Source organism: Bos mutus, chromosome 3 (assembly GCF_027580195.1).
Source record: "Bos mutus isolate GX-2022 chromosome 3, NWIPB_WYAK_1.1, whole genome shotgun sequence".
NCBI classification, from domain to species: domain Eukaryota; kingdom Metazoa; phylum Chordata; class Mammalia; order Artiodactyla; family Bovidae; genus Bos; species Bos mutus.
In genome coordinates this window covers 70,795,766-70,817,540 of record NC_091619.1, presented here as the reverse complement: position 1 = coordinate 70,817,540, position 21,775 = coordinate 70,795,766, and the positions used below count along the sequence as shown (strand labels likewise).

General features: G+C 33.5%; 1 protein-coding gene and 1 pseudogene across 1 annotated transcript in view; one reads left to right on the top strand and one right to left on the bottom strand.

The window, feature by feature from the left end:
• The window catches only part of NEGR1 (neuronal growth regulator 1), a 1,046,409-nt gene that overhangs the window by 872,640 nt on the left and 151,994 nt on the right, over positions 1–21,775 (bottom strand). The gene's annotated exons all lie outside the window — the stretch shown is intronic.
• LOC102288204 (small ribosomal subunit protein eS1-like) lies at positions 16,127–16,922 on the top strand (annotated as a pseudogene).

Here is a 21,775-nt window from a genome sequence, read left to right as displayed (position 1 = left end):
TAGAGGACGTGAATCCTGCCGAGTATCCTACAATGCCCAGGACAGTACTCCACAACAAAATTGGCATTTTGGATAACTAGCTCAAAATGTCAATAAGGCCAAATTTGAGAAACACTGGAATATCTTTGAAGAGGGCTTTTCATAGTGAATTTGCAGACCACTGTCTCCCTTGGCCATCATCTAAAATGGCTGCATAAGCTGAAGGATGATAGCTTCACTTATTTGGGTCTCATGGTGAGTTTAAAATAACCACATATAAATGAATAAATAAGAAGAATGACTTAAATGAATATTAAATCTCAAGCTATAACCTGAAAAAATGAGAAATTTGGGGGATATATGCAGGGCTTCCCTGGTGGCTCAGAGGTTAAAGAGTCTGCCTCCAATGTGGGTGACCCAGGTTCAGTCCCTGGGTTGGGAAGATCCCCTGGAGAAGGAAATGGCAATCCACTCCAGTACTCTTGCCTGGAGAATCCCATGGACGGAGGTGCCTGGTAGGCTACAGTCCACCACGACTGAGCGACTTCACTTTGACTTTTCACTTTCAGGCTTTCTCACAGCTAGCCTACTGTCAGAGTAGTGCTGATGACAAACACATGGAGTCTAAGGTGTCTACTCTTTTGAAAACATGAAACTTTGAAAATATTGAGACTGTTATATATTTGAAAGCTGCTAATAGAGAAAATCTTAAAAGTTCTCACTGCAACAATAAATAATTATAACTGTGAGCTGATGGATGTTAACTAAACATTGTGGCAAGCATTTTGTAATATATACATGTATATATTGAATTATTATGTTATACACCTTAAACTAATACATTGTCATGTATCAAGTATTTCTCAATAAAGCTATCGGCAAAAACAAAAATCAAAAAGCTACAGCTGACATATTTAATGGTGAAATATTGAATACTCTCTGTCTGAAGTGCCAGCACAAAGCTGTGGAAGAAGAGCTATGATTTATTTTCAACAAATGAGGCTCGAACTTTTGTTTATCTATATGGGAGGAAGAAACCGACAAACTTTACTCCTAACTTACACCATCTATAAAAATTAATGAAAGATGATTAATAAATATGAGTGCAAAATTAAAATAATCAAGCATCTAGAATACATCATGGGAGAATATTTTCATGAACTTAAAGTAAGCAAAGATTTCCTAAACAGGGTACAAAATAAAAAAACCATAATAAAATAAAAACATAATTGGACTTCATTGAAATTAAGAACTTTAGTTAATTAAAATTATCAGTATGAGGCTGAAAAGACAAGTCATACACTAGGATAACATTTTCATTATCTATCTATCTACCAAAGGGGTTATATCTAGGATGTATAAAGAATTAGCACAAATCAAGTAAGACCAAAAATAAATAAAGAATAGTCAAAAAGGCTTGAACAAATAGCACACCAAAGAAACTGACCAAATGGCCAATAAGCATTGAAAAGATAGTCAACACAATTATTCATCAGGGAAATGTCACTTAAAATAAAAATACACTATATAATACATTTACCAGAAAGTCTAAAATTTAAAAAATTGAAAATACCAAGCATTGGGAAAGATAACTGGTGGAATAACTGGAACTCTCCTGTGATTATTGGTAGAAGTGTAACTTTTGAAAACTATTAAAATTTTAGCTATTACAGCTAACCATATACCTATTCTACAATTCAGCAATTGTACTTCAAGTATATGGCCAAGAAAGATGAGTATATATGTCCAACAAAGCACAAGAACAAGAATATCCATACCAACTTTATTCATTATAGAAGAAAGCTAGAAACAACTCAAATGGTCATCATCGAGAGAATGGCATACTAATCTGTTGGGTATCCCTATAGTAGAAAACAAACCAGCAATTTACAGCCACTGTGGAGAACAGTGTGGAGATTCCTTAAAAAACTGGAAATAGAACTGCCTTATGATCCAGCAATCCCATTGCTGGGCATACACACTGAGGAAACCAGAAGGGAAAGAGACACGTGTACCCCAATGTTCATCGCAGCACTGTTTATAATAGCCAGGACATGGAAGCTAACCTAGATGCCCATCAGCAGATGAATGGATAAGAAAGCTGTGGTACATATACACAATGGAGTATTACTCAGCCATTAAAAAGAATACATTTGAATCAGTTCTAATGAGATGGATGAAACTGGAACCTATTATACAGAGTGAAGTAAGCCAGAAAGAAAAACACCAATACAGTATACTAACGCATATATATGGAATTTAGAAAGATGGTAACAATAACCCTGTGTACGAGATAGCAAAAGAGACACTGATGTATAGATCAGTCTTATGGACTCTGTGGGAGAGGGAGAGTGTGGGGAGATTTGGGAGAATGGCATTGAAACATGTATAATATCATGAATGAAACGAGTCGCCAGTCCAGGTTCTATGCACGATGCTGGATGCTTGGGGCTGGTGCACTGGGATGACCCAGAGGGAGGGTATGGGGAGGGAGGAGGGAGGAGGGTTCAGGATGGGGAACACAGGTATACCTGTGGTGGATTCATTTCAATATTTGGCAAAACTAATACAATATTGTAAAGTTTAAAAATAAAATAAAATTTAAAAAAAAAGTAATGAACTACTGATAAACACAACAAGATGAGTGAATCCCACAGATATTTTGTTCCAAGTAAAATGAATTGATGTTAACAGAAGTTAGAAGAATGATTACCCCTGGTGGGTGGCTAAAGCAGCAGGAAATAACTTTCTAATGTAATAGAAATGTTTTGTATCTTTATCAAGATGATGGTTATTCAGAGGAATCATATGTAAAAAGTAATTGAGCTGTACACTTCATATTTGTACATTTTCTTATTATATCTATTTTAGACATAATTTAAAAATGCTAAACCTTAAAAAAGAAAATACCATGTATAAATATTATAAAATGAATATTTGAAAAAGAAGGTTAAATATGTTTTTTTCACATCCAAAAAGTATTTTGACAGCCCTGCAAAAAGGAGAAGGTCCATCTGCAAAATACATTTTATGAATAGAAAGAGTGATTTACTGATGAAGTTGAATCTTTTAGGAAAAATGTGTAAGCAATTCAACAATATAATTGAAAAGATAGGAATCTGTAATGGTACCATGTATCCTGTAAATAAACTCAGCAATTAAGGATGAAATTAGCCACCCAGTACAAATATCCTTTTAATGTTTTATATATATGTGCATAATTTAACACTTCTTAAGATGCTCATTTAACAAATGCTATTTTTTGAAGATGAAATTAAGGTCTATTAGAAATTCATTCCATTTTTCCTTACCCTTTGCAATTTGCAGTGAACCATGCATCATTCTGAAGCTGCACAATTTTAAATAGTTTTGTAGTTCACTTTAACACACAATGTTGTGATATAAAATTTTGTTTTAAAAAATGATCAGTAATGAAGGTAACTACACTTGATGAAACATAAATCACTGGGGAAGAATAGAACAAATTTTTGCATATTTATATATACCATGATTATACTTAAACTTTAAATTTTGGGGTGTTCAATGAAGTAATTTTTCTTTCATATTGCACTTAGTCATTTTCTTACATTTCTGTCATGTACTTTTAATGTAAACAACTTTCATTATAAACTGCTACAATTTATAATGCTAATTCTTTGTCCCATTTAAAACTGCATAAATTTAGGCTTGTTAATATATCCAAAATTCTACTATTGTGATACATCTTTTACATTGACATTTGAAACACATACACACACACACTCATCCACAAAACACCCACACTGACACCCACACATATCAGAAAGCAAAGGTCAACTTTATCAAACATCAAAATTTTATCTACTATTTTTTAAAACTGCTGAAAATTTTCAAAAATTGCATGGAACTCTTAAGAAGTGACAGTCTAGATTAGGATTATGAAGTAGGCAAAAATGTAAGGGTACAGAAAGCAAAATATGTTGGCAGGTGAAGTAGGAGGACTTTATTTATTCTCACTCTTTTTTTTCCAGAAAAATTATTATTATCCAGATAGTTCTTCAAAATCCACTAAAATAAATAAATAGGAATAACAAGAGTTTATTAATTGTCTATGATCATTAAACAAAACCATTACTAAAAATATCATTACTATACTATACTAATAATAAACAATTTATAACTACTATAACTTTGTGTGGGGCAATGCAGAGGAATTTTCACTTTCACTCTTCACTTTCATGCATTGGAGAAGGAAATGGCAATCCACTCCAGTATTCTTGCCTAGAGAATACCAGGGATGGGCGAGCCTGGTGGGCTGCCATCTATGGGGTCGCACAGAGTCAGACATGACTGAAGTGACTTAGCAGCAGCAGTAGCAGCAGCAGAGGAATTTTAAGGTTTATATGAAAAATAACTTTTTATTATTTTTATGTAAATACTGTTTACCTAGACAAAACACTGAATACCAATTGTTTCCCAAAAAGGAAGTTAACTTTAAAGCATGCATAATTATTATTTTATTTTGAGTTTTTTTTTTTTTTTTTAAATTGACAATATTGTACTGGTTTTACCACATATCAAAATGAATCTGCCACAGGTATACATGTGTTCTCCAGGAAGAATTTGTAATTATTATTGATACCACTACAAGAACATATTTCCTATGTTTGTTAAAGAAGAAAAAAAAAACAAAAACTCCCTAAATAAGCTCCTAACTGGAATTGCTACAAATATATCAGAACATGTTGTCTTCATCTATTTCCAGAAAACATTAAAACACAGCCTTCAACAAGCTGTTCTCATTTATAATACAGTGCATTTGTAGTGCTGGCAAATGGGAAATCCCAGAATGGGTGAATAAACAGGAAGCTTCAGCTAGCGTTAACAATCCCACAGATCCCTGTTTGTAAAGAAATGGCCTTTGCAAGAACATGTACAAATGTGCAGTGTCATATTTAGTAGAAAACTTGTGAATTTTTTTCTTAATTCATTTAGTAAACTTATATTTTTTCATATACCTAAACAAAGTCACAAGCTTGTGACTTTGGACATGTTTATGAAGACCATATATATTTATGTATGTGTGTGTGGGTGCGTGTGTCTGCATGTATGCATGCTAAGTCACTTCAGTCATGTTCAACTCTTTGTGACCCAATTGACTGAGGCTGCCAAGCTCCTCTATCCATGGGATTCTCCAGGCAAGAATACTAGAGTGGGTTGCCATGCCCTCTTCTATGGGATCTTCCCAACCCAGGGATCCAACTCGTGTCTCCTGCAGTTCCTGCATTGGATTCTTTACCACTGAACCACCAGGGAAGGCCATGTGTGTATATGTGTATGTGTGTGTGTGCGCATTATATATGTATACAAGTATATATAATATGTATATATTTATGTATACATATACATATTGTATATGTATATGTGTATGTATGACTATATTTACATGATTATATATAATTATGTATGCATGCAGACACAAATACTGTATTCTATGTACATATGTATCATACACCTATGATTTAACAGCAGATGTTAGGACTTGTGCACCAAGTTCTTTAATTGCAGAAACTATCAGCATGACATGAATTGGAGAGAAACTATGTTAGATAGGGTGGTCCACTACCACTTAGGGATCGTTAGATTTAACAGTCTTTATGAATATCAGAAAGTATTTACAGTAGCAAATGTCACTACTCCTTAACATGTTGGAATGCAATTCTTCTCTGTAATTCTATAACTACCTTAACACAAAACAGTGAGGTCCAGTAGCAGTTAAACTGTGACTTGTTTAAAATACATTTTAAAAATACAAAATAAAACAACTCTGTATTTCATAATGATGACTAACAGGTTGTAGACATATTCAAAACATGTCAAAATAATGTAAGCTATCCTTTGAGAACATATAACGCTTCCTGGAATGCTCTTTTAAAGCTTTGTTAATGGTTTTACATGATCTGAAGTAAGTCTCGTGGCAGCAGTTTATTTGGGAGCACTATTCAATCTTCATGAAAAATTCCTAAACTGATAAGCACCTCTTTAACTATAACCATAGACTCAAATATTGTTTTAATTGCTTCTATCCCTTACAGTCAGTTTCCATGCATTTTTGCTACAGTGAGAGAATGTTTTACTTCACAAATCAAATTTGGTCATGTAAGCAAAATAGTCACGAATAAAATCAGTCCAATAGAATTTAACTTTATATTATACAATCCTGACATTATGTTAATATAACTCCTGTAGGTATATACAACAAGTAGAAAAATAAAATTCCCCTAGAAACAAGTAAGCCAACACAGAAATATCTTTTGCTTAATATCACACAGTGTAAAGTGCTTTAAAAATGCTCTAAGATCATAGCAACCATAAATTCTAACTATAGGTGGACATTTATGTGGAGATAAAGGCAAATGCTTTGGGTATAGACAAAGAACTCAGCAGTATATAATATATTAAATTTCTAAAAGTTTATGAAGGAAAGTAAAATTTAGAAAATACAAAGCTTCTCTTAGCTTTCAAGCAACAGAAAAAGTCCTTCAGAGGGGTGTGATGTAGGTGAAGAAATGGCATCCTTTTTGTATTCTCAGCCTAATAAATTAGTCTTAAATATGAAAAAATCATTACCTAAAAGGAGGAGGTAACATATTGTTTCATGTAATTTATTTAAAAAGATAGAATTCAAAAGATGCTTTGTTAACAACAACTAGATTTATGATTGTGAGCATTTGAGTACCTATAAAAGCACAAGGGGAAGATGGATTTATTTGGGATTTCCCACACATGCAAAATTACAGAAGTGAAAGACAACCACTTGCCCAGGGGGGTGATTCAGCCTCAGTTAGTACTGGTACTGCTTCAGCCAATGGAAGAAACAGATGTTCTTTTAAAGTTATGTATAAATAATCTTTTTTGAAACTAGAAATTTATCATTGGTATAGTTTATATAATCTGAGATGTAATGTTTGAGGAATTGGAAAGAGACTAAAAACATAGTTCTCCCTTCAACTGTAGAAGCTGCTGACTTGCAAATCTCTTGCCTTAAGGTTTATTGATGATCAATAGTGAGAAAATAAGAAAATAGAGAATTTCTGAGCCATAACCAATGAGGTTTTTTTGCTCTCCCATAATCTCTGTAGTGGAGAAGGCAATGGCACCCCACTCCAGTACTCTTGCCTGGAAAATCCCATGGATGGAGGAGCCTGGAAGGCTGTAGTCCATGGGGTCGCTGAGGGTCGGACATGACTGAGCGACTTCACTTTAACTTTTCACTTTCATGCATTGGAGAAGGAAATGGCAACCCACTCCACTGTTCTTGCCTGGAGAATTCCAGGGATGGGGAGCCTGGTGGGCTGCCATCTATGGGTTCACACAGAGTCGGATACAACTGAAGTGACTTAGCAGCATAATCTCTGTAACTCTGTAATTATGTAATCTCCATAATCTCTGTAGTCCACGGGGCCTCAAAGAGTTAGACACAACTGAGCAACTGAACTGAACTGATAAAAAATCATTACCTAAAAGGAGGAGGTAAAATATTGTTTCATGTAATTGATTTAAAAGATAGAATTCAAAAAATGCTTTGTTACAACAACTAGGATTTCCTGTGAATTCTTTTTAAAGAAAATTTAAAAAAAAAGAAGTTCAGAACAAAATTTAAGTTTTTAGAATTGGGGTATTAAAAACATACAAACAAAACAAAATAGGGAAACGGCAGCAAAACTTTGAGCAATATGACGATGAATAAAATTACTTGGAAACTCAATAATACATAGAAACATTTAAGCAGAAAGTAAAGAGCAAATGGCTCACAGAATTGGGATTAATTTAACTAAAATGATCCTCTTCCCTGGTGGTTTAGACGGCAAAGAATCTACCTGCAATGCAGGACACCCAGGTTTAATCCTTGTGATAGGAAGATAGCCTGGAGAAGGAAATGGCAACCTACTTCAGTGTTCTTACCTGGAGAATTCCATGGACACTGGAGCCTGGCTGCCTACAGTCCATGGGATCACAAAGAGTCAGACAGGACTGAGTGATTAACACACACTTCTAATAAAAATGAATTTGATTGCCAGTATGGGGGCAGGAGGAGAAGGGGACGACAGAGGATGAGATGGCTGGATGGTATCACTGACTCGATGGACGTGAGTTTGAGTGAACTCTGGGAGTTGGTGATGGACAGGGAGGCCTGGCATGCTGCAATTTATGGGGTCGCAAAGAGTCGGACACAACTGAGTGACTGAACTGAACTGACTGATGGATGTACAACATTATGAGAAACCTAATTCCATTGTTTCTACTCTGTTATATTAATAACTGCCTTTAAGTAAGTTAGTGATAGAAATGATATGTGTTAGCTCACTCAGCCGGAGAAGGCGATGGCACTCCACTCCAGTACTCTTGCCTGGAAAATCCCATGGGCGGAGGAGCCTGGTAGGCTGCAGTCCATGGGGTCGCTTTCACTTTTCATTTTCATGCATTGGAGAAGGCAATGGCAACCCACTCCAGTGTTCTTGCCTGGAGAATCCTGAGGACGGGGCAGCCTGGTGGGCTGCCGTCTTTGGGGTCGCACAGAGTCGGACACGACTGAAGCAACTTAGCAACAGCAGCAGCAGCAGCTCACTCAGCACTGAATATTTTTCATTTGTAGAATTAGGCTGGATTTTACAACAAAATCATTGATAAGTATATGAGGTATGATGTTGAATTAATTCTGAGCTAACATTTCCATTCTAAAGGAGATCAGTCCTGGGTGTTCTTTGGAAGGACTGATGCTAAAGTTGAAACTCCAATACTTTGGCCACCTCATGCAAGGAGTTGACTCATTGGAAAAGACTCTGATGCTGGGAGGGATTGGGGGCAGGAGGAGAAGGGGATGACAGAGGATGAGATGGCTGGATGGCATCACCGACTCGATGCACATGAGTCTGGGTGAATTCCGGGAGTTGGTGATGGACAGGGAGGCCTGGCGTGCTGCAATTGATGGGGTCGCAAAGAGTCGGACATGACTGAGCGACTGAATTGAACTGAACTGAACTGAGCATTTTCACTGATAAAAATATTGGTACAAATAATTTCATTTGAAAATACAAAATCACCTGAATGATCAAAAGGGACTATAATTTCCTTATTGTATAACATATAAGTCACATTTTAGAATGAGTACCAATTTTTACTTAAAAATATACTTTTCAATATCAATAAGGATAAAATGATTAAAGTCAGAAGTTACTCTAAATTACTTATTAGTTGATACATTTTACTCAATAACATGCAACCCAGAAATAACCTTAGTAAACAAACTGTTAGGATGAAGAAGTGACATCTGTATACAGTCACTATTGCAAAATGTATTACTGTGATGATTTATCATTCAAATTTCCTATTATATCTACCTAACAAAGCACAAAGAAAGATTATTATGCAAGCTATGTAAAAAGCCTTCCTTCTTTAATGAAAAACTGAATGTCCCAAATAAAACTCTACATGAGCACATAAGCTGGGGCATATGTATTTTTATTATTGTTCATCCACTAGGTCAGGTCCGACTCTGTGGCCTCATGGAATACAGCATGACAAGCTTCCCTGTGCTTCACTGTTTCCCAGAGTTGTGCTCAAACTCAGTGCTGGTGGTGCCATCCAACCATATCCTCTGCCACCTTCTTCTTCTCCTGCTTTCAATCTTTCCCAGCATCAGAGTCTCTTCCAATGAGTCAGTTCTTTGCATCAGATGGCCAAAGTATAGGATTTGACTTCAGAATCAGTTCTTTTAATAAACATTCAGGATTGATTTCCTTTATGACTGACTGACTGGTTTGATCTCCTTACCTTCCAAGAGTACCTTCCAAGGGACTCTCAAGAGTCTTCCCCAGCACCACAATTTGAAGGCATCAATTTTTTGGTGCACAGCCTTCTTTATGTTCCAATTTACAATCTGTTCATGACTACTGGAAAAAGCAAAGCTTTGACTATACAAACCTTTGTAGGCAAAGTGATGTCTCTGCCTTTTAATATGCTGTCTAGTTTTGTCATAGCTTTTCTTCCAAGAAGCACATGTCTTTTTATTTGTGACTGCTATTACTTTCACTTTTTTAAGATTGAATTTTATTTTATCTTGAAGTTTGTTCATAGTCTCTATAGTAATAATAGAATAATACAATTTTCATAGCACTGTAATTACTATAGGATGCCAAGAGTTGGACTATGATATAGAGGACAATATAAAATGTCCTTTATTTTATATGCAATTAAAATTTTAAGTTTGGTCCCTTAATTACATAGTAGTGGTATATGAACTACATACACCTACTATCTATAAGTTATTGGCAAATAAGATTATTATGAAATTCAGCATTAACATAAAACAGCAGTTTATTTTATGAAAATTGCAAGGAAATATTACTGCTAGTATGGATATAAGTAGAACACAAAAAGAATATTAAATAGATCAAATATAGTAGCTAATGCTTGGAGGTGGTGGTTTACTCGCTAAGTCATGTCTGACTCTTATGACCCCATGGACTATAGCCTGCCAGGCTTCTCTGTTCATAGGATTTTCCAGGAAAGAATACTGGAGTTGATAGCCATTTCCTTCTCTGACCCAGGAATTGTCCCGACCCAGGAATCAAACCCAGGTCTCCTGCATTGCAGGCAGATTCTTTACTGACTGAGCTATGAGGGAAGCTAATGCTTATTGTATTCAATTATTTATGAAGTAATGTAATGCAATAATGAGACCTATGTTTCTTTTGAAAGTTTCATATTTCTTACTCCAAATCAAGAAATGTCAACTGCTAGAACTGGTGGAAGTGTGTGAAAGCCCTTTAAAATAATTGAAAATGATCAATACTTTTTTTCCCTAGGACAAAAAATTGAAAAGCAAACAAGTTAAGTGATATGACAATGGTCATACAGCTGGTGACACAGATGAGAATAGATTGTAGTGTCTAAACTTTTAGTTCAAAATTTTATTACATTTTGGTGTTCCTCATAGACAGCCTTCCCAACACTGAAGTAAATTTGCCTTATGATAGCAAGAATACTGAATCCTAAACAAAAATTGTAGGACTACTAGTGATAGTCTATTAGGCAATGTGATTTCCTCTTGAAGGTCATCACAAAATACATTTGCATGTGTACTTATTAGAGAGAGAGTAAAAGAGGGACAGGGAGAGAAGCATTTTGGAGAAAAAAGGTACTGGTGGAGATGAGAGTTTTGTATTACTCTCTCCATATTATTTATTTCTTGATCTTTACAAATTCTAGGAACAAAATTTTCAAAACCAAACTACAATTTTAAAACTACAGCTACAAAACTCTGAAACAATCATTATTTTTATTTGTCAATTTTTTAATATAAAAATATATTATTTTAAAAAAATATCTCTGTTAGCTATACTGAATACATAACTGAATCTTAATGAATATATGTTGTTTTATTAATGTCTGAATAAGTCTTCACTACTAAAATTAACTGCCAGAGAGTCCTGACTGTGTTTTTAGCTTCTGTCACTTTCCGAGATACATAAATTTAACATTATAGGGTGAAAGTCCACATGCTTAGAGGCAGCATCATGTAATGGCACAAACCTAGAGCCAGAGACCAGGTTCTACTTCTATATGTTATTAATGACTTCTAGGGAGTTGGGCTAGTTTTTTACTTTGCCTGAGCCTGTTATTTCTTCTGTAAAACAACTGTAGTATCAAGAACTGTCAAAGGTCAGAGATTTTATCCTACTTGTAAGTTAATATGTCAGCATTCCACACTTAAGACTGACAGTAGACTCTTGGATCAGAGACAAGAACTTTATTACTCAATACAAGCTTCAGATTCTCATCAATTCCCTTCCATCCCAAGAAACAAGGTGGTGATGCTCAATGACTTAGATGGATACTATAAAGTAGGCTTATGTTACAGTAGAGGATTTCTGAATTTAGAAAAAAACCAATTCTGTAAGAGGGTTTCAGCAAGCCTCTTCAACACTTTCTCCAGAGGGAGATCTTATTTTGATTAAAGTAAACTCAAAACAATCCATTTTTTGCCATGGAGAAAGATAACATCTCTTTCTTCTAAGTCTGCTTGCTTCAGAAACATCCTTGAAAAGATAGTTAAGGACAAAAGTTGTCACACAATGTATAAAAACACCATGGAAAATTGCCTCCCAACAGGTAATAACACCATCCCTGTGAGCCAGTCTATATGAATATTAGCACTCACAAATGTAAAAATTGAAATTTGTTATATGTTATTAGTTATTACCACCAGAAATTTTCTAAAAATATTTAGCTTTTGTATAATGAAATGTTGAAGATTCAAAACTTATTAAGTTGGCATTATAGTCTAATTTGTTAAGTAACTCCCAATAAGGCTTGCCACTTTACACATATGCATTTTATATGTAAAATAAACTAACAAAGAAGCAGCCAACAGTCTTTAGTGCACTCAAGTCTTTGATAAAACATCCTTGGAAAGACACACAGTTCATCACAATCAGAGAATATTTAACTCACAATGTTTCTCTTTCTAAAACTAAAGGGAAATAAATGCAAACATATATTTACAATCCTATACCATTCCTTCCAAAATCTAAACAAGAAAGTGGAAGTAAACAACATTATTTCTAACTGGTTAAAAGAAAACAAAACACAAAACAAAATCACTGATAAACATTAATTAGAAAAGTATTTTAGGAAGAAAGTAAATGGTATGAGAACATATATTCAAAAGAATATTAATAACTTCATTTAAAGGTACTAACCTTTCACAGGCTTACCCTCTGAGCCACCAGGGAAGTCCAGAGAATCTTAAAGAACTACTTAATCTAAACTTTGAATTATATGGATAAAAATCTTATCTCCCGTTGATCACATTAAAGCATGAAATATTTCTCATTAGCTACAGGATATAGGTCGTTAAAAGCTCAAAGAGTGTAGAAACATAAGCTAAGGTTGCATTACACAATATAATCACATTGGATCATGATAAAGCATTACATTAAGGGTTTGTGATTGTGTTAAATCACTTTAAGACTAACACATATTCACAAGAACAGGTGCAAAACATTTGGGCAATCAAGACAAAAAATATTAAAGTACGCCAATAAATCATGAAATCTGTATATCTGAAAAATAAATCACTGCCCCACGTGTGAAGGATAATAAACAGAAGTGCCACAGCATAAACATAACTCACAGTAATAATTTGAAATTGAAATAATAATAGAAAATATTCATAAATTGCATGAAATGATTTTTATACTATAAATACTTATGGAAGCCATTTAAAAGTGACCATTCACGCTAAATGAAATCATTTCAGAAATTCTATACATTTTTAAGTAAAGTCATTTTACAAAATGCAACAAACATTTTCTATTAAATTGCTCTGGTTTAAGAATACTTAACCCTTTTAAATGATATTGTTAAATTTCTTGAATAAGGCTAAAATTTCTGAAGCCATATTTATATTGTTTGATACATATTTAGTCACTTGAGAAAAATGCCTTTGTTTTTCTATATTTAGTCATGCTAACAGCAGTACATCCTAGAGCAAAAAAGAATAAATCACATTCAGTCAACATTTAAGTTATTTATTAATAGGTACACAATTTTGTTAATTGCTTTGTATACCAAAATCAGTGAAAGTGAATGTGAAAGTGAATCACAAACAGTGACTGAGAAAGAAACATACAGCAAAGACTTTTGGCCAAGTAGGGATAATGACAAGTGATATGAAAGTTAAGGGGGAAGAGTTTCCTAAGAGATCAAAGTAATAAAATGCTGCAGCATAGGCAAGCAGGAAGGCATCTGAAGGTCCAATTTATTTCCAGGGTTTGGAGTAGAATCAAATTGCCAGGTTTAAGAGAATGAATGAAAATGAATGGAAATAAATAATGTTGATTACTCTCTCAGTTAATGGCATATCTATTCCACTTGTAATTGTTCAGAAGAAATAGCTTAGAGTCATCCTTCATTCCTTTTTTTTTTTTTTTTTTTGATACTTCATATCCCATTTATCAGAAAATACTGCTAACTCTGCCTTCAAAATATATTGAGAATATAACCCCTTTCACTGAGTTGTTAGTACCCGAACCAATTCACCATTACCTCTTGCTGAGATTATGACAATAGTCTGAAATTTGGTATCCTGCTTAGACAGTTTCACACCTAGTCTCTTCGTAATCCTATTGCCATAATGGTCCTGTTAAAACCATAGCGCCGTTATTGGAAGCCCTCTGCTCAAACTCCCTAATGCGGAGTATTAAGAGTATTAGTAATGAGGAGCATCACTTCATTTTGAAATGTAGTACACTTTTGAAATGACACTTCTTTAATTAATATGATATCACTATTCATGAACTTTACTATTAATACAGGGCAGCTTATAACTCCAGTGAGTGAAAAGAGAAATCACCAAATCTCAGCTGATTTTATAGCAATCAAGAACAAAAATAACATGTATAATATATTCTAAAAGACAGTTGCCACCTTCTATTTAAGGCACTTATGCTGTGAAGTTAAAAGACGATTATTTTAAAATTTGAAACAGAATCTAAAGTGTATAGTGCAAGGGCCAGAGGATTTCAAAGATCTATTGGTGAAGTAAAAACTAGCCAATAGTGGAAGGGAGCTAAAATTTTTTCTTTTACTAAACAGTCATGAAGGCGTCTTCAAGTTGTCTTTGAGATTTTATTTATTTGAATCGGAAAAGATATCTGTTCAGCTAATTTTAAGATTTCTTGAAAAACTACAAGACTTTTTAAAAATAGCTTTAACAATACATACATATCATTCTTTTAAAATTAAAAAATTAGTTTGCCACAACTATATTCATCTACAAATAAAGACTCATAGACAGAGTTATTAATCAATCCATACTTTTAAATTAACTAGCTTGTCACTTTTGCAGATATGCAGGAAAAAATCCATCATAAATTTGATTAGCTTTAAATATATAGCTCCTACAGTCTAAATTACTACTTGGAAGCCAAATCTTTTGATATGAATTAATAAATACAAAATTCTTTTCATATCTGAAAAATGTACCTTTTGATGTTAAATTGTGCATTTCATAGTGAGAATAAAAATGCAATGAGAAATGCTTTTTTCCCATAAAAATTTATTCTTTCAAGGAGGTAAGCTAATGAGACAAAACAAAGTAAAAATTTTTTATACTATATAGTAAAATACTATTTTCCAGCTTTTTTGAGATATAATTGTCACATACCATTGTGTAAGTTTAAGGGGTCCTACATGTTGATTTGATACAGTTATATAAACCAAAATGTGTACAACCACAGAGGTAGTTAACACCACTATCTCTACCATATCTCATATCTACCATTTCTTTTTTGGTGGTGAGAATATTTAAGATGCCAAAAGGCGAAAAAAAAAAAAAAAAAAAAGCAAAAGTGGAATAAGGAACAAATAAGACAAAAAAAAAAGCAAGATCATAGACCTAAATGTAATATACTGATAATCAACTAAATGGAAAATGTTCTCCACATCCCAGTTAAAAGGCAGAGATTGTCAAACTGGATTAAAAAAAGCAAGAACCTATTCTATATATCCAGAAATACACCATAAATATAAAGGCATAAATAAGTTAAAATTCAAAGATGGGCTAACATACTCTACACAAGACTAATCAGAAGGAAGCTGGGATCATTATACAAATAACAGAACAACAACAACAAAAAAAACCCTTACTTCAGAGCAAAGAATATACCAGAGATAAAGAAGGTGTGTTCATAATTATAAGATGTAAATAATTCAAGAGGACAAAACCCTAAATTAATTTCACCTAATAAAGTTTCAAAATATATAAAGTCATGCTCTAAAACTGAAAGAATAAATGGCAAATCCACAGTTAAAGTTAAAGGTTTCTTAAGTATCTATTAATAATAATAGAATAAGAAAAAGCATCTTTTATGATATGAAACACTTTAACACCATCAATGAACTTATTGTAATTTTACGTTTATAGAATACTCTACCAGACACAGCACGGTATACATTCTCTTCAAGTGCACGTGAAATATGTATCAAGATAGGCTTTATTCTGGCTCATAAAAAATTGTCTCAATAGATAAAATTCAAGTCTTAGTATGTTCTCTTTCCACAGTGAAATTAAATTGCAATTAAAAAAAATAAATACCTTTTGGCTCTCTGAGCGGCACCATGGCGATCGGCAAGAACAAGCGCCTTACGAAAGGAGGCAAAAAGGGAGCCAAAAAGAAAGTGGTTGACCCATTTTCTAAAAAAGATTGGTATGATGTGAAAGCACCAGCTATGTTCAATATAAGGAATATTGGGAAAACATTGGTCACGAGAACTCAAGGAACCAAAATCGCATCTGATGGCCTCAAAGGTCGTGTTTTTGAAGTGAGTCTTGCTGATCTACAGAATGGTAAAGTAGCATTTAGAAAATTCAAGCCAATTACTGAGGATGTTCAGGGCAAAACCTGCCTAATTTTCATGGTATGGATCTTATCCCGTGACAAAATGTGCTCCATGGTCAAAAAATGGCAGACCATGATTGAAGCTCACGTTGATGTCAAGACGACCGATGGTTACTTGCTTCGTCTGTTCTGTGTGGGTTTTACTAAAAAGCGCGACAGTCAGATTCGGAAGACCTCTTACGCCCAGCACCAGCAGGTGCACCAGATGATGGAAATCATGACCCCAGAGGTGCAGACAATGATTTGAAAGAGGTGGTCAATAAATTGATTCCAGATAGCATTGGAAAAGACATAGAAAAGGCTTGCCAATCTATTTATCCACTCCATGATGTCTTCGTTAGAAAAGTAAAAGTGCTGAAGAAGCCCAAATTTGAATTGGGAAAACTCATGGAGCTACATGGTGAAGGTAGTAGTTCTGGAAAAGCTACTGGGGATGAGACAGGTGCTAAAGTTGAATGAGCTGATGGATATGAGCCACCAGTCCAAGAATCAGTTTAAAATGCAGACTTAATGGTGACAAATAAAAGATCTTATTTGTGGTAAAATAAATAAATAAATAAAATTTCCTGGAAATGTCCCCAAACTGGAACTAGATAAAATACTTCTAGATAACTCATGAGTCAAAAAAAGAAAAATAAGAAATTTGTTGAACAGTATTCAGGGGAATTTTATAGCACTATATGCCTAGATGGGTTTCCTTGGTGGCTCAGCTGGTAAAGAATCCACCTGCAATGCAGAAGACCCCAGTTTCATTCCTGGGTTAAGAAGATCTGCTGGAGAAGGGATAGGCTACCCACTCAAGTATTCTTGGGCTTTCCTGGTAGCTCCAGCTGGTAAAGAATCTGCCTGCAATGTGGGAGATCTGGGTTTGATCCCTCAGTTGGGAAGATTCCCTGGAGAAGGGAAAAGCTACCCATTCCAGGATTTTAGCCTGGAGAATTCCACGGACTGTATAGTCCATGAGGTCACAAAGAGTCGGAGATGACTGAGTGACTTTCACTTTCACTTTCATAGGCCTACATTGGAAGTAAAACAGGTCTCAATTCAGTAACGTCAGCCTTTCTCTTAAGAAATTTTAGAAGAAGGGAAAGACACAATCTTTTATTGTAAATATACACCAGGAAATTCAGATTATTCTTAATATGAAATAAAACATAACATTAAAGAAAACAGAAATATAAGCTCTAGTCTTTTTTTATCCAATTCCTTTTTTCATTGCAATTGAGTTTTGAGGGATTTTTCTGATGTTTATTTCTGATCATAAACATTTGATATTGATAAATTATTTAACATGTGACCTAAATTCAAATTTTATTTAAATATGTATTGGCAAAAAAGAATACTCAAAACTTAACATCCTAAACACACATGTACAAACAAACATCCATACACACTCAGTGTGACATAAGCAATTCTTAAGGCTCCAGATGCACAGGCACCACATCCCTTGCTATAGTACTAAGAATTTTAGCCAATGATGTGAACAAATTCTAAGACTTAAGTATGTGATGAAGCACATCAGACAATAAAGCAACCCTAGCTGATGTGGAGTTCTTTCTTATTACAAAAATACAAAATACTAAATTACATTTTATAAATTGACTTAGAAATATTCATATTTTTGAAGTTCCAAAAATTAGATATAAATGAGAGAATTATATGATGCCAGAAACAGAATTTAAAGCTAGATTTTTACAACTGAAGTATAGCTGATACATAATATTAATTTCTGGCATACATCATATGATCCCAATATTTTTATAGGTTGTACTTAATATATAATTATAAAACAATGCCTATATTTCCTTGTGTTATACAATATATCCTTGTTGCTTATCTATCTTATACATAGTAGGTTGTATCTCTGAGTCCCACAGTCCCACCTTGTGAGACTGGGCATCCTTGCCTCATTCCTGATTTTAGAGGAAAAAACTGAGAAGCGTTTTAACTGTGCTTTGTCATAAATGGCATTTATTATGTTGAGATATGTTTCCTGTATACTTACTTTTATGAGCTAATTCTTTTAAATCACAAATTGGATGTTGAGTTTTGTCAAATGCTTTTTCTGCATTTATTGAGATAATTATATGATTGATTTAATTTTTTTTTATTGAAGCACAGTTGATTTACAATGTTATACTAGTTTCAGATGTACATCAAACTGATTCATGTATACATGCATCATGATACATGTATATCTATGTTTTCAGACTCTTTTCCTTTATGGGTTACTACAAAATATTGAGTATAGTCCCCTGTACTATACAAAAGGTCCTTGTTGGATATCTACTTAATACATAGTAGTGTGTATATGTTAATCCATAATTCCTAATGTATCCCTCCCTCGGCTTTCCCCTTTGGTAACCATAAGTTTGTTTTCTATGTCTGTGGGTCTATTTCTGTTTTGTACATAAGTTCATTTATATCCTTTTTTTTTTGATTTCACATATAAGCAATATCATATGAAAAATCAAAATATATATAGAGGAACAACAAAAGGATTATTACGTGACTTATAACCAACATTAATAAAATATATAAATACAATATAATTTTCAAGCTGCTTAAGGAAAATATCTATGACCCTTGAATTCTAGACCCATCTGAACTGTCATTGAAGAGACCCATTTGAACTTCACTGTCAGCGAAGACATTTTCTGATACAACAGAATGTTCTTCATATATTGTTGCTCAATGTACTTGGGTAGAAAAGAAGGAAATATACAAAATTCAGGAGAAGGGTGTAGGGTGAAAATATCAACAGTAAGCATAAACATTAATGATTTTAGTAAATCTCAATATGCACCACAATAATTTACAATGGTGAGTTAAAACTATAGAATTAAGACAATACAGAATAACATCAAAGGTTACATGTGAGGAAAATCAATATTTAAGCATTCTGAATCCTGAAATGTTTAGGCGGAGGATAAAGCTACAAACTTTAGTGTATTGTCAATTGAATATATTTGTAAAAATCCAAAGACAACTATTATAAAAGCAGAAATATAAACAATTTAAAAGTGGTATCATGGGGAAAGGAATATGAATTGCAGCCATCAGACTGAATGCACAACAACAACGAAATAAAATATATCTAAAAGAAGGAAGCAAGGAAGAAAGGAAAGGAGGGAGGGAGGGAGAAAAGGAGGGAAGAATGAATAAAGAGAAATATCCTGGAAAATATATTCATACAATACTATAAAGCAGATAACACGAATGAACTAGAGCATTATTTTAGACATGAATAAGTCACCAAAATGGCATGTTAGTGGGAAAAAAAGGAAATGATCAAAATATAGATAATGTATGGTAAAATCTCCCATAGGTAAAGAATCTGCCTGCATGTAGGAACCTCAGTAAATGCAAGTTCAATCCTTGGGTCAGGAAGATCCCCTGGAGAGGGCCATGGCCACGCAGTCCAGTATTCTTGCCTGGAGAATTCCATGGACAGAGGAACCTGGTGGACTATAGTCATGGACTCGCAAAGAATTAAACACAACTGAAGTGACTTAGCATGCATGCATGGTACAATTTATGCTTTTTAAAATATATTAAATGGGTATTATTACTATTATATACAGCATAAAAATGTAGGAGGTATACATACATGCCAACTTCACTTTGCTTATGACATAACTTAAGGTTAGGAGAAAAGAAAGTTATGGAGTGAAAAATTCTGAGTTTGATTTATAATATTCTATTTTTCATGTTTTTCTTGCTGTAATATGTTATTCTTTTAAAAATAAAAGATACAAAATAAACAGCTTGAAGTGTCAGCAGTTGTTATATCTATTTGGGAGGTAGAGTGTTATGTTATTCTTTATACTTTTATTTATTCTTCATTTATTTTTAAACATAAAATATTTTAATCTGAGGCAGTAGAGTTTAAACATTACAAAAGTTTCAAAAGCATGGAAGAAGTTATAAAACAGGAGTATTTATTTTCTTAGACCATATTTATATTACATATTGTAAATAATTTCAATTAAATTATTTCTTTTCCATCTACCATGCCTCCTTTGACAATAGCCAGGTTTGGGCTAAAATTTTCTCTATCCCATTTTGGATGTTTAGTACTGGTAACTATAGTTGATCTTATACTTTCCTTGTTTTTGGAGTCTAGCCAATAGGTAAGTTTACCACCTCATTGTTGCTTGCTATTCTCCAGAAGCATCATATTATTAAATTATATCCAATAATCAGGAATTAAATGGTCAAATAATTTTGAAAGAGACCTTTAGTTCTAATAAACTGAACCACAGAGAAAAACTGGTTGTGAAGGGAGAATCTGATTTCTGAATCCATGTCACCCTATCAATTCCCCAGCTTCTATTTATACTTTTGTCTGTATTCTGCACTTCAAATGATTTCAGGCAATTTCATATTTATAAAAAAAAAATAGAAGAGGAAATAATTAAGGAACACTTTTGAGAAATACTAGAAAATTTTCATTTACTGAAATTTTTTTCCATATTTTATATAAAACGTATATTATTGCTTAAAAATAACAAACATGTTCTTGTTTAAGTGATAGATGTTTGAAGTTAGTTTTGCTTTCATGAAATTCACATATAATCTGTAGTAAAGGGAAAGAGTTTAATAGCAATATATATTAGAAATAAGTAGAAATTGGGCAAAGACTTAAGTTTGGGGTCAGAATTCTATCTTGATTCCAAAGAGACACTTATATTTTTAATAATTTTTAGAGGCAGATTATAATACATGTATATTTGCTTTAGGAAATCTAATTTTATACCAAGTAACATGAACAATATAAAAACTGCTTTTTCTTAGACAGTTATTTTGAATATAAATTATAAATTGTCTTTCATGTGAACTAAATTGTTAATTTTTTAATGAAATAATGCATTCAATTTGCTGTATGCAATGAAATACATACAAAATAATAACCAATTATTTCTGGGGCATCATCAATTAGATATATTATTGATAAATATTATGATTAGATAAGAAAGGAAATTTTCACCTTATCATTCTTTCAGTATAATTTTCCAAGAAAGATATATTTAGATTTGAAAGGAAGTTAAAATTGTTAATTTTTTTCAATAGAGATATCTTGAACATCTAACATGTGCCAGATAATTTTCTGTTTGATATGGCTATAAAGATTAAAGATGTAGACACCACAGTTATACTCACCAACATCATATGAATGCCATGTAATATAATAAGTACTAACACAGAAGTACTCAACATTCAAAAAACTAAGATCATGGCATCCAGTCCCATCACTTCATGGCATATAGATGGGGAAATAAGTATATGGGATCGCAAAGAGTCAGACACAACCGAGCCAACTAAACAACAGCAACACAGAAGTACGCACA